A 12404-nucleotide genomic window follows, 5' to 3' on the forward strand; every position below is an offset into this window, starting at 1 on the left:
CTCTCTGCACTGGCTACCACTCGCTGCTCGCATCAAGTTCAAGGCATTGACGCTTGCTTAAAGATCTATCACAGGCTCAGCTCCCTCCTACTTTCACTCACTCCTACGAGTCTACATCCCTACCAGAAGCCTACGATCGGTCAACGAGCGACGGCTCGTGGTACCATCACAGAGAGCCACAAAATCACTTTCCAGAACATTCTCATTCACAGTTCCATGCTGGTGGAATGATCTCCCCACCCTCATCCGGAATGCAGAATCCCTGACAGCATTCAAAAGACAACTGAATTCTTTCCTTTTCCTTTAATCCTCCCTTATCGGGCTTATGCTACTCTGAACAATGCCTGAACTTTGTATTTTGAGCACTTCTTGCGTTGTTTTTGCCTCTTCACGATGACTCGCTTAATTTAGTTCTAAATTGTAAGTCACTTTGGACAAAAGCGTCTGCTAAATTACTAAATGTAAATGTAAACTATTCTTGCTCCTTCTCCTCGTCCTAAACCCTCTATCCCTGTCCCCTCATCTCTCATCTTCACTGTTCCTCTCTCTCTCTCTCTCATTACAGTTTTTCTCAATCGCTTTGGCACATTTTTTGAAAGTCTTAACATTCCCTAAACTGTAAATTCAAATGTCACAACTGTTTGCTTGAACATCAGAACTCTATTGCATGTCTGCAAAATGTAGTTGTAAATTGGCCAATGCCACCAAAATAAGTGTTTTTATCATCGTGTGAGCCACACTGCTCAACATGTTTAGATGTTTTTTTCATGTTTAGATGTTATATACAAATATAATGTTTTCTACATTTAGTTGACGCTGTCTGTTTTTTACATTATACAAGAATGTCAGGTTTGTCTAGCTGAATGCTCTTGTGTATCACTGAGCTTTTGTAATCCAGATCCAAATCAATAAGAAATTCAAATCTGATGTGAACAAGAAACTAACTGTTCAGAGATCTGAACTTATTCTATTGAGAAAAAATATATAATTTGAGAATTGAGCCAAAGTGATTGAGAAAACCTTGTAATACCCCTCTTCTTCCCTCTCTACCACCACTCACTTTTACACCTCTTCCTTTTCACCCTTCTTCGTCGTCTTATTATTATTCTTTGTTGTTTTTCTTTTACCCTTTTATTGTTGTAATTGAGACAATCTATTAATCCTAAAAACAAAAAAATAGCATTTCCTGTGTTGTGTGTATTACTAATTAAGCAGATATCAATTTGGGACTTACTTGAAAACATATACCATGTGCAACTGAAAAAATAACAGTTGTGTACCCCGACAAAAAAAGCTGCAATTATATATATATGTATATATGTGTATATATGTGTATATATATATACACTCACCTAAAGGATTATTAGGAACACCATACTAATACTGTGTTTGACCCCCTTTCGCCTTCAGAACTGCCTTAATTCTACGTGGCATTGATTCAACAAGGTGCTGAAAGCATTCTTTAGAAATTTTGGCCCATATTGATAGGATAGCATCTTCCAGTTGATGGAGATTTGTGGGATGCACATCCAGGGCACGAAGCTCCCGTTCCACCACATCCCAAAGATGCTCTATTGGGTTGAGATCTGGTGACTGTGGGGGCCATTTTAGTACAGTGAACTCATTGTCATGTTCAAGAAACCAATTTGAAATGATTCGAGGTTTGTGACATGGTGCATTATCCTGCTGGAAGTAGCCATCAGAGGATGGATACATGGTGGTCATAAAGGGATGGACATGGTCAGAAACAATGTTCAGGTAGGCCGTGGCATTTAAACGATGCCTAATTGGCACTAAGGGGCCTAAAGTGTGCCAAGAAAACATCCCCCACACCATTACACCACCACCACCAGCCTGCACAGTGGTAACAAGGCATGATGGATCCATTAGAGCCCTGCATTTCAGCCCGAGCCCGACGGGCCCCGACTTTTTTACGCCCCTAGGGCCGGGCTTCGGGCCAATTTTCACGTCATAGTTCACATGCGGGCCGGGCCTCGGGCCTCTTTTGAGTTATCCTTCTTTTTATATTTTTAGACATTAATAAAAAAAATATGAGAAGTTGACGTCGACGATAGAAAAACAAACATAGAAAGACATTTAATAACCTCATAACTTTCATAATCTTATAATTACACACACTGACATATGATTGACATGACAGTCGCACGCACGCACGCACACACACACACACAGAAGGTTTCCCGTCAGCGGAACCAACGATTCACCTCATGTGCAAATAATGGAGAATATTAAGAGAAAAATCGCAAGTGATAGAAGAGAGGACTGGGTTAAACTCTTCCACTGTGGATGCTATTCTTTTTCTCCACGATGCTCTGTAAGAGACTGTTCTAACTTTTCGTTTGATTGGACTTTATTTTCGTTTAACTGTTGGAAACTACTGATGTTTTTCGTTTTTCGTTCGATTGGACTTTATTTTCGTTTAACTGTTGGAAACTACTGGAAAAAAGAATGGCCATGTTCTGTGGTGCATTTTTGAGGTAAGATAACCTGCAAGTTTGTTTTTGATTTATTTAATTTAATTTGTTTAGATTGACTATTGCTCATTTCGTTTGCGAGCGCTGTTGCGAGCAGCCTGAGCCTGCCTCAGTAGGCTATTTCAAAAAAAATTACTCACTGTGGTTTAATAAATAAACATTAAACTAACTGTCTGTGTGATATGCTTGTAGTGTTTTATATCTATGGATTTTATTGTAGCTAAGTAAAGTATTAGCGTTGATTTGAGAGGCTAAATTGATCAAACATGTTTTACTCGCTGTTGGCTCGGCTTGCTTGGCCGTCATTTTTTTTTTTTTAAATGCTTCAAACATTTGTCTAAATTAGCTTAATAAAGAAATGAAATGAAAAGAAAAGAAACATAACTAACAAAACAGACATATTTTAATGGCAGTCTGCCGCTGTAAAAAAAAAAAAAAAAAAAACGGGCTCGGGTCGGACTCGGGCTGATAATTCTGATGAGCTGTCGGACACGGGTCGGGCTAGGGCCTGAGCGTCTCGGGCCAGGGCCGGGCTCGGGCCTAGATTTGAGGCCCGTGCAGGGCTCTAGGATCCATGTTCTCATTCTGTTTACGGCAAATTCTGACTCTACCATCTGAATGTCTCAACAGAAATCGAGACTCATCAGACCAGGCAACATTTTTCCAGTCTTCAACTGTCCAATTTTGGTGAGCTCGTGCAAATTGTAGCCTCTTTTTCCTATTTGTAGTGGAGATGAGTGGTACCCGGTGGGGTCTTCTGCTGTTGTAGCCCATCCGCCTCAAGGTTGTGCGTGTTGTGGCTTCACAAATGCTTTGCTGCATACCTCGGTTGTAACGAGTGGTTATTTCAGTCAAAGTTGCTCTTCTATCAGCTTGAATCAGTCGGCCCATTCTCCTCTGACCTCTAGCATCAACAAGGCATTTTCGCCCACAGGACTGCCGCATACTGGATGTTTTTCCCTTTTCACACCATTCTTTGTAAACCCTAGAAATGGTTGTGCGTGAAAATCCCAGTAACTGAGCAGATTGTGAAATACTCAGACCGGCCCGTCTGGCACCAACAACCATGCCGCGCTCAAAATTGCTTAAATCACCTTTCTTTCCCATTCTGACATTCAGTTTGGAGTTCAGGAGATTGTCTTGACCATATATACAGTGAGGAAAATAAGTATTTGAACACCCTGCTATTTTGCAAGTTCTCCCACTTGGAAATCATGTCCACTGTGAGAGACATAATCTAAAAAAAAAAATCCATAAATCACAATATATGATTTTTTAACTATTTATTTGTATGATACAGCTGCAAATAAGTATTTTAACACCTGTCTATCAGCTAGAATTCTGACCCTCAAAGACCTGTTAGTCTGCCTTTAAAATGTCCACCTCCACTCCATTTATTATCCTAAATTAGATGCACCTGTTTGAGGTCGTTAGCTGCATAAAGACACCTGTCCACCCCATACAATCAGTAAGAATCCAACTACTAACATGGCCAAGACCAAAGAGCTGTCCAAAGACACTAGAGACAAAATTGTACACCTCCACAAGGCTGGAAAGGGCTACGGGGAAATTGCCAAGCAGCTTGGTGAAAAAAGGTCCACTGTTGGAGCAATCATTAGAAAATGGAAGAAGCTAAACATGACTGTCAATCTCCCTCGGACTGGGGCTCCATGCAAGATCTCACCTCGTGGGGTCTCAATGATCCTAAGAAAGGTGAGAAATCAGCCCAGAACTACACGGGAGGAGCTGGTCAATGACCTGAAAAGAGCTGGGACCACCATTTCCAAGGTTACTGTTGGTAATACACTAAGACGTCATGGTTTGAAATCATGCATGGCACGGAAGGTTCCCCTGCTTAAACCAGCACATGTCAAGGCCCGTCTTAAGTTTGCCAATGACCATTTGGATGATCCAGAGGAGTCATGGGAGAAAGTCATGTGGTCAGATGAGACCAAAATAGAACTTTTTGGTCATAATTCCACTAAACGTGTTTGGAGGAAGAAGAATGATGAGTACCATCCCAAGAACACCATCCCTGCTGTGAAGCATGGGGGTGGTAGCATCATGCTTTGGGGGTGTTTTTCTGCACATGGGACAGGGTGACTGCACTGTATTAAGGAGAGGATGACCGGGGCCATGTATTGCGAGATTTTGGGGAACAACCTCCTTCCCTCAGTTAGAGCATTGAAGATGGGTCGAGGCTGGGTCTTCCAACATGACAATGACCCGAAGCACACAGCCAGGATAACCAAGGAGTGGCTCTGTAAGAAGCATATCAAGGTTCTGGCGTGGCCTAGCCAGTCTCCAGACCTAAACCCAATAGAGAATCTTTGGAGGGAGCTCAAACTCCGTGTTTCTCAGCGACAGCCCAGAAATCTGACTGATCTAGAGAAGATCTGTGTGGAGGAGTGGGCCAAAATCCCTCCTGCAGTGTGTGCAAACCTGGTGAAAAACTACAGGAAACGTTTGACCTCTGTAATTGCAAACAAAGGCTACTGTACCAAATATTAACATTGATTTTCTCAGGTGTTCAAATACTTATTTGCAGCTGTATCATACAAATAAAAATCATACATTGTGATTTCTGGATTTTTTTTTTTTAGATTATGTCTCTCACAGTGGACATGCACCTACGATGACAATTGCAGACCCCTCCATGATTTCTAAGTGGGAGAACTTGCAAAATAGCAGGGTGTTCAAATACTTATTTTCCTCACTGTATATACAGACCCTTTCCAAAAAATTAGAATATCATGGAAAAGTTTATTTATTTCCATAATTCCATTCAAAACGTTAAACTTCCATAGATTATAGATTCACAACTTAAACGATTTCAAGTATTTAGTTGTTTATTTGTACATAATTTGGGCTTCCAGCTCATAAAACCCACGAAAACAGGATTTCAAAAAATTAGAATATTACATGAAATCACACAGTAATTACACAGTGATACCATGGTCATTGAACCAGGTTTTGGTTATTTTGGCAGTGTGGGCAGGTGCAAATTCTGCTGAAAAATGAAGGAAGCATGAAGTGCTCTGAAAATGTCCTGGTAGACAGCTGCGTTGAGTGGACAGCACAGTGGACCAACACCAGCCGATGACATGGCTCCCCAAACCAGCACAGACTGTGGAAACTTCACACTGGACTTCAAGCATCTTGGATTGTGTGCCTCTCCATTCTTCCTCCAGACTCTGGGACCTTGGTTTCCAAATGAGATGCAAAATTTGCTCTCATCAGAAAAGAGGACTTTGGTCCACTGTGCTTTATTAACCCCTTGGGGTCGGCAATCACGCCGGCGTGATCTGCTCGTTTTTTCCCTTATCAGTGCAAAAGAGATTCAAAATAATCTGTTGATTTTTATCTTACATGCTTGTGTTATACATCAATCCATCCTGTTAAGTGTGTATTATTTTTGTGTATACTCACAATAAAAACAACGTGTTTTGCTTTTTGCCAAATAAAAAAAATAAACATGATGTGAGTTCTGCTTTCTCTCTGTCAGTGAAGTCCATTCTGAAACGCGTCCGAAAATGAACTATAACTCAGCGAATACTCAGTCAAACAGGCATACAGACACACAGGCATGAAGCTTGAATTCTCTTCTTTTAAATGAAGTAATTTTTATAAAAAACAAATATTCTCAGTTTATGTAATATGTATGAAAAGAGAGAGATGTCAGTCGTTCTCATCTCATCTCATTATGTTTTAATGTGACCCCGCCCACGGAGAGCGCGCGCTATTCAAACGCAAATAATCTGAGGTGATCCAGGCAAACCTGTGAACGCCCAGATCAGCTGGATAACACACACTGCGAGTTAAATCCAGAGTCAACGCAGCCGTCTACCAGGACATTTTCAGAGCACTTCATGCTTCCTTCATTTTCCAGCAGGATTTGCACCTGCCCACACTGCCAAAAGAACCAAAACCTGGTTCAATGACCATGGTATCACTGTGTAATTACTGTGTGATTTCATGTAATAATCAAATTTTTTGAAATCCTGTTTTCGTGGGTTTTATGAGCTGGAAGCCCAAATTATGTACAAATAAACAACTTGTTTAAACAAGTTGTGGGCCCTGAATCTATAATCTATGGAAGTTTAACGTTTTGAATCGAATTATGGAAATAAATAAACTTTTTCATGATATTCTAATTTTTTGGAAAGGGTCTGTATATATATATATATAGATATATAGAGATATATTTATAGATATATTTTAGATCGGAAATATATAATTTATGATCTGTTTAGGACAATTACAAAGTGTTCAGATCACTGTATTAATTGTTTTGAAAGCAGTTGCCTAAGTTTGTAGAAATGTGTCAAATTGAGAAAAACTGTAATATATAGAGAAGGATAATGTTTTTTTTTCAAGCTATAATCATTTAACCTAAATAACTTAAGAACTATGTAAACTACCACAAAAAAAGGGGGGGTTGGTATTAAGATGTTTTAATGTTTTTGAGTCTATTATGCTTACCAAGGATGCATGATATTTGATTAAAAAAAGACACCAATAGTGTGAAATATTAGTGCAATTTAAAATAACTTATTTATTTTAATATAGTTTGAAATGTAATTTATTCCTGTGATGGCAAAGCAGAATTTTCAGAAGCCATTACTCCAGTCTTCAGTGTCACATGATACTTCAGAAATCATTTTAATATGCTGATTTGGTGCTCAAAAACATTTATTATTATTATCAGTGTTAAAAACCGTTGTAGATGCTATATTTGATCCAATGCCATGAAATTTAGATATTTTAAGAGTATAGCTTAAGTATCCAAATAATATTTGAAATATTTCATCAGCTTCATTTAGCTGGTGAATCTGTATTTTCACCAATTTAGCATAATAAATTCATATTTATATGCTTTAAAACTATGCTATATGCTATAAAAATGTATATGCTTTGTCATGGATCTTTGTTTGGCTCTCAGAGATGTGAGTCTGCATGAACCCATTCTTTTGCTGTTTTCTTGCTCTCTCATCGTCTGATCTCTGGGGTTTGCTGTGAGAAAGGTCAGCACAGTCCAGCAGAAACAGCTGCTTTATATTTTGACTGACAGCTGTATGAATGGAGTTCTGTGAATTGTTTCTTCTCATCACTGATTTTCTGCCATGTAAGCTTGCCAGGGGAAATATAAGAATCTAGAAAAGCCAATAAAGTGTTTTTTTGTGTTGTTGATTGGCAGGTGAGGGCCGACTCTTCTGGCATGTAAATTGGCATTGTAGCAATTCCCTGATGGGAACAGAAATTATTAGGACTGGGCAGATGTTTTGCTGTCTGATTTTCTATTGCTGAATTTTGCTATAATGTATTTTTTCAAGCTAATCATTTCACCAAAATAAAGAAGTGAAAATGAAAGAAGTCTATTATGCTTACCAAGGATGCAGATTTGATCAAAAATACAATAAAACAGTAATAGTGTGAATTATTGGTTCTTGCACGTCATGCGAACATGCTTGAGCTTCCGTTTGCCATAACTGTGTTGAAGAATGTTTATATGTGAATAAAAGCCTAAATTAAGTATTTTTATCATATAAAGCGACCGTGTCTCTTCAAAAACTTTGGGCTAAACCACTTTTAGCGTTTTAACCACAATTAGTTTTTACAATCTGTTTATGAACTTTGTGAAGAGTCAAAGTGGTAGTTGCATGGACTGTCAATGGACGGACAGAAATATCTCAGATTTCAATACAATATCTTCATTTGTGTTCCAAAGATGAACGAAAGTCTTATAGGTTTTGGAACGGCATGACAGTGAATACATTATGACAGAATTTTCATTTTTGGGTGAACTAACTCTTTAATAGGGAAAGTTTCTAAAAAAAAAAAAAATACTAATAATATGTTGGATCCAAAAAGTGGTATGTGTTTTAGACAACAAAAGGTGGCAACCCCCTATTTGCTATTTATTACAAGTTTTTGTCTTTTTTTCTTTAAAATGTGTCACTGGTTTCCATTGGCTTTGCATAGGCATTTTGTAATTAAAAGTTATTTGCAAAAGTTCTGATATGGTTTATCTTTGTTTATTTTTTTACATCACAAAAAAACAGCTGTTTTAACTGGGGTGTGGAGACTTCATGTTCAATTCAAATTTATTTGTTTAAGCGCTTTTCACAACACACATCGTTTCAAAGCAGCTTTACAGAAAATCCATGTGTCTACATTACAATTTAGAGTGATCTGTTATCAGAGGTAACTGTCCTCGTTATGTATTTTCAAAATGTACATATACAAATCATGCAGTTAGCTAACAATATTAATTTAAACAATGTATTAATTTAAGTAAAAAACAATGAGCTCATTGAAGTAAAGAATACATGTTGTGTTACAAATTATTAGGATGTATAGAAAAATGGTGCATGTTGATTCAGAGTTTGCATCATCTGTAGTCCTCGCAGGAGTTGGAGCTGTCTCTACACAGGTATTGGGCATCCCGAGATAAAACAGAATAGCAAATTGAAAATAATTAGCATAGCTGCTGTTCATAACATTAAGCAAAGATAACCGTGTGCATGTGATCTGATATAACTGGAGTACAAGGTTATGAGATGCACTATGTGCATGCATGGCTAGTGAGATGCGTCTTTAATCTAGGTTTAAACTGGGAGAGTGTGTCTGAGACCTGAACATTATCAGGAAGGCTATTCCAAATGTGTAAATGCTCTCCCTCCTTTAGTGGACTTAGATATAGGTACTACCAGAAGCCTCTGAGTTTAGCGTGATGGATTGTTGGGCGATAGAAGTTAAGTTAAATACACAGGGGCTAAACCATTTAGGGCCTCTCAATAGCAATACTTTATAACTGATACGGAACTTAATAGGTAACCAGTGTACAGATGATAAAATTGGTGTTATATGATCATATTTTCTTGACCTAGTAAGAACTAGCAGCTGCATTTTGGACTAATTGTAGCTTGTTTATTGAGGATGCAGGACAACCAGCTAGTAATGCATTATAGTTATCTAGTGTAGAGGTCATGAATGCATGATCTAACTTTTCAGCATCAGTAACAGATAGCATGTTCCATTGCATAGCGATGTTTCTGAGGTGGAAGAAGGCTGTTTTTGTAACACATGAAATATGATTTTCGAAAGACAAGTTGCTTTCTAATATAACACCTAGGTCTAACACCTATGTTTTTGGTCCAATAAGCAATACCTGTCTTATCTGAATTTAATGGAAGAAAATTACAGGTCACCCAGTATCTTATATCTTTAACAACTTAGATAATCTCTGTCAATTTAGATAATTTAGAGATTTCATCTGGTCGTGAAGAAATATATCACTGGGTATCATCGGCATAGCAGTGGAAACGAATTCCATGTTTTCTTATAATATTACCAAGTGGCAGCATATATATTGAAAATAGCAGTGGGCCTAACACAGATCCTTGCGGCACTCCATAATTTACTGATGTTATCTTAGATTTTTCCCCATTTAAAAAGACAAATTGGTTGCGCTCTGATAGGTACGAAACTAAACCACTTTAATGCCTGTCCCTGAATACCAGTGTCATTTTGTAGTCTAAGAGTATTTTATGATATATAGTGTTGAACACAGCACTAAGATGAAGTAAAACTAGTATTGATATGCAACCTTGGTCAGAAGCTAAAAGTAAGTCATTAGTCATTTTAACGAGCGCAGTTTCTTTGCTATGATGGGGCCTGACTGAAATTTTTCATAGATATTATTTTTTTGCAAGGAGGACCACAATTGAGCTGACACAACTTTGTCTAGTATTTTAGACATAAATGGAAGATTTGAAATGGGTCTGTAATTTGCTAATTCATTTGGATCTAATTGTGGTTTATAAATGAGAGGCTTAATAACTACCAGCTTGAACGGTCTTGGGACATGACCCAGAGATAAATATAAGTTAATAATATTTAGAAGAGGCTCTTCTGCAACAGGTAACAACTCTTTCAATAGTTTAGTGGGTATTGGATCTGATAATCATGTTGTTGGTTTAGAAGCAATGAAACGTTTATTTAGCTCTTCCTGTCCTATAGTTGTAAAGCACTGCAATTGTTCTTGAGGGGCGATAATTGAACCTGAATCATAAGATGCTGTCAAAGGTTGTACATTTACAATTATATTTCTGATACTTTCGATTTTATCAGTGAAGAAATTCATAAAGTCATTACTACTAAACTGTGATGGAATATGTAATTCAGGTGATTAAAAAAAATCCTTGGAGTTTTTGGAGATGCTCGGCCCTGGCTGCTTTTAGAGCCTTTTTATAATGGAAAGTTCTGTCTTTCCACGCGATTCTAAAGACCTCAAAATGAGTTTGTCTCCATTTGCACTCTAGATTACGAGTTTCTCTCTTGATAGCGTGAGTAATACTGTTGTACCATGGTGCAGTACTCAACTTTTCTCTCTGACCTTTTTTAATCTGATTGGTGCAACAGTTTCTAATGTACTAGAGAAAATTGTGCCTATATTGCTAGTCATTTCCTCTAGTTCATTTGTGTGCTTGGGTACACTGAGCAGCTGAGACAGATCAGGCAGGTTATTTTTGAATCTATCTATAGTGGATGGGATAATTGTTCTACCTAGTAGATTACGCAGCACAATATGGCAAATATCAGCAGTACGCAGTATGCACGTTACAAGGTAGTGATCAGTGACATCATCACTTTGCGGTAGAATATATATATCGGTAGGATTGGTTTCATGCAATATAATTAAGCCTAGTATATGATTAAAACAATGAGTGGGTCTAGTGAAATTTTGCTTGACCCCAAAGAAGTTTAGAAAATCTGTAAACGCAGCCCCTAACCCAACATTTGTATTATTTACATGAATGTTAAAATCTCCAACAATCAATGCTTTATCGACGTTGACCAATAGGTCTGAGAGAATATCTGCAATCTCTTTTAGGAAATCAACAAAGGGCCCTGGAGGTCATGGTAGCCAAAGCAAGAGATAGTAGGGATTTTTTTTTTTTTCTTATATCTGAGAGTGTAATATTTAGCACAAGCACTTCAAATGAATAAAACCTGTGTCTTGTTTTCTGAGAAACATTAAGAATATCTCTATATTGTTGCAACAACGCTGCCACGACCAATCAGACGGGGCTCATGCTTAATAACAGTAGCCTGTTGGAGTAGACTCACCAAAATAATCATTTGGTTTAAGCCAGGTTTCAGTCTGGCAGAGTATATCAAAACTATTATCTGTGATCATTTAATTTACAATGACCGCCTTAGGTGTGCGCGGTCTATCGTTTAAAAACCCTAGCTTTAGAAATGATTTAATGAAGTAAGAAATAATTTGTGTGTTTGTAGGTTTTTCTGTTTGTTTGAATCTGGTTTAAATATGACTAAATGAAAAAAAAAAAATTGGGTTTCTCATCCAGCATCCACAGACCAACTCTCTCTGTTTATCAGATGCAACTGGCAGAAAAATGCATCACGAAGTGGTGGGCTAGCGTCCCATTCAGGACATTGGAAAGTCATATTGTGTTTGTAGTGTTATTGATAGTCTCTGTGTGTGATTATTCAAACATATACGACGAATGTTTGCACATGATATTTAATGGTGCCTGTGTTAGAGGGTTTATGAGCAGAGCTTTTAGATATGCTGTGGGAGATCATAAAGTTGCAGAAACATTGAATAGATTGTGCAGTAGCTCACTCACAACCGAGAGTAGAAATAATGGTGAAAGTCAATTACCCCACCATCACTCATAAAGATAGTGAAAATGGCCCACGGCTGTAATTTCCTGGAAAAAAAAAAGGACAATGGACTAATGAATCAGAAGCACTGTTATCAATCCACTGCTTAAATTACACAAAAAGCATGTATTTCAGGTCTTTCCCCTCTTCTGCCCACTGAAATTATGCATTTTGTACATTAAAGACGTGCTGTTTACAACATATATTTAGCATATA

Source organism: Abramis brama, assembly GCF_963993115.1.
Source record: "Abramis brama genome assembly, chromosome: 12".
Taxonomy (NCBI): Eukaryota; Metazoa; Chordata; class Actinopteri; order Cypriniformes; family Leuciscidae; genus Abramis; species Abramis brama.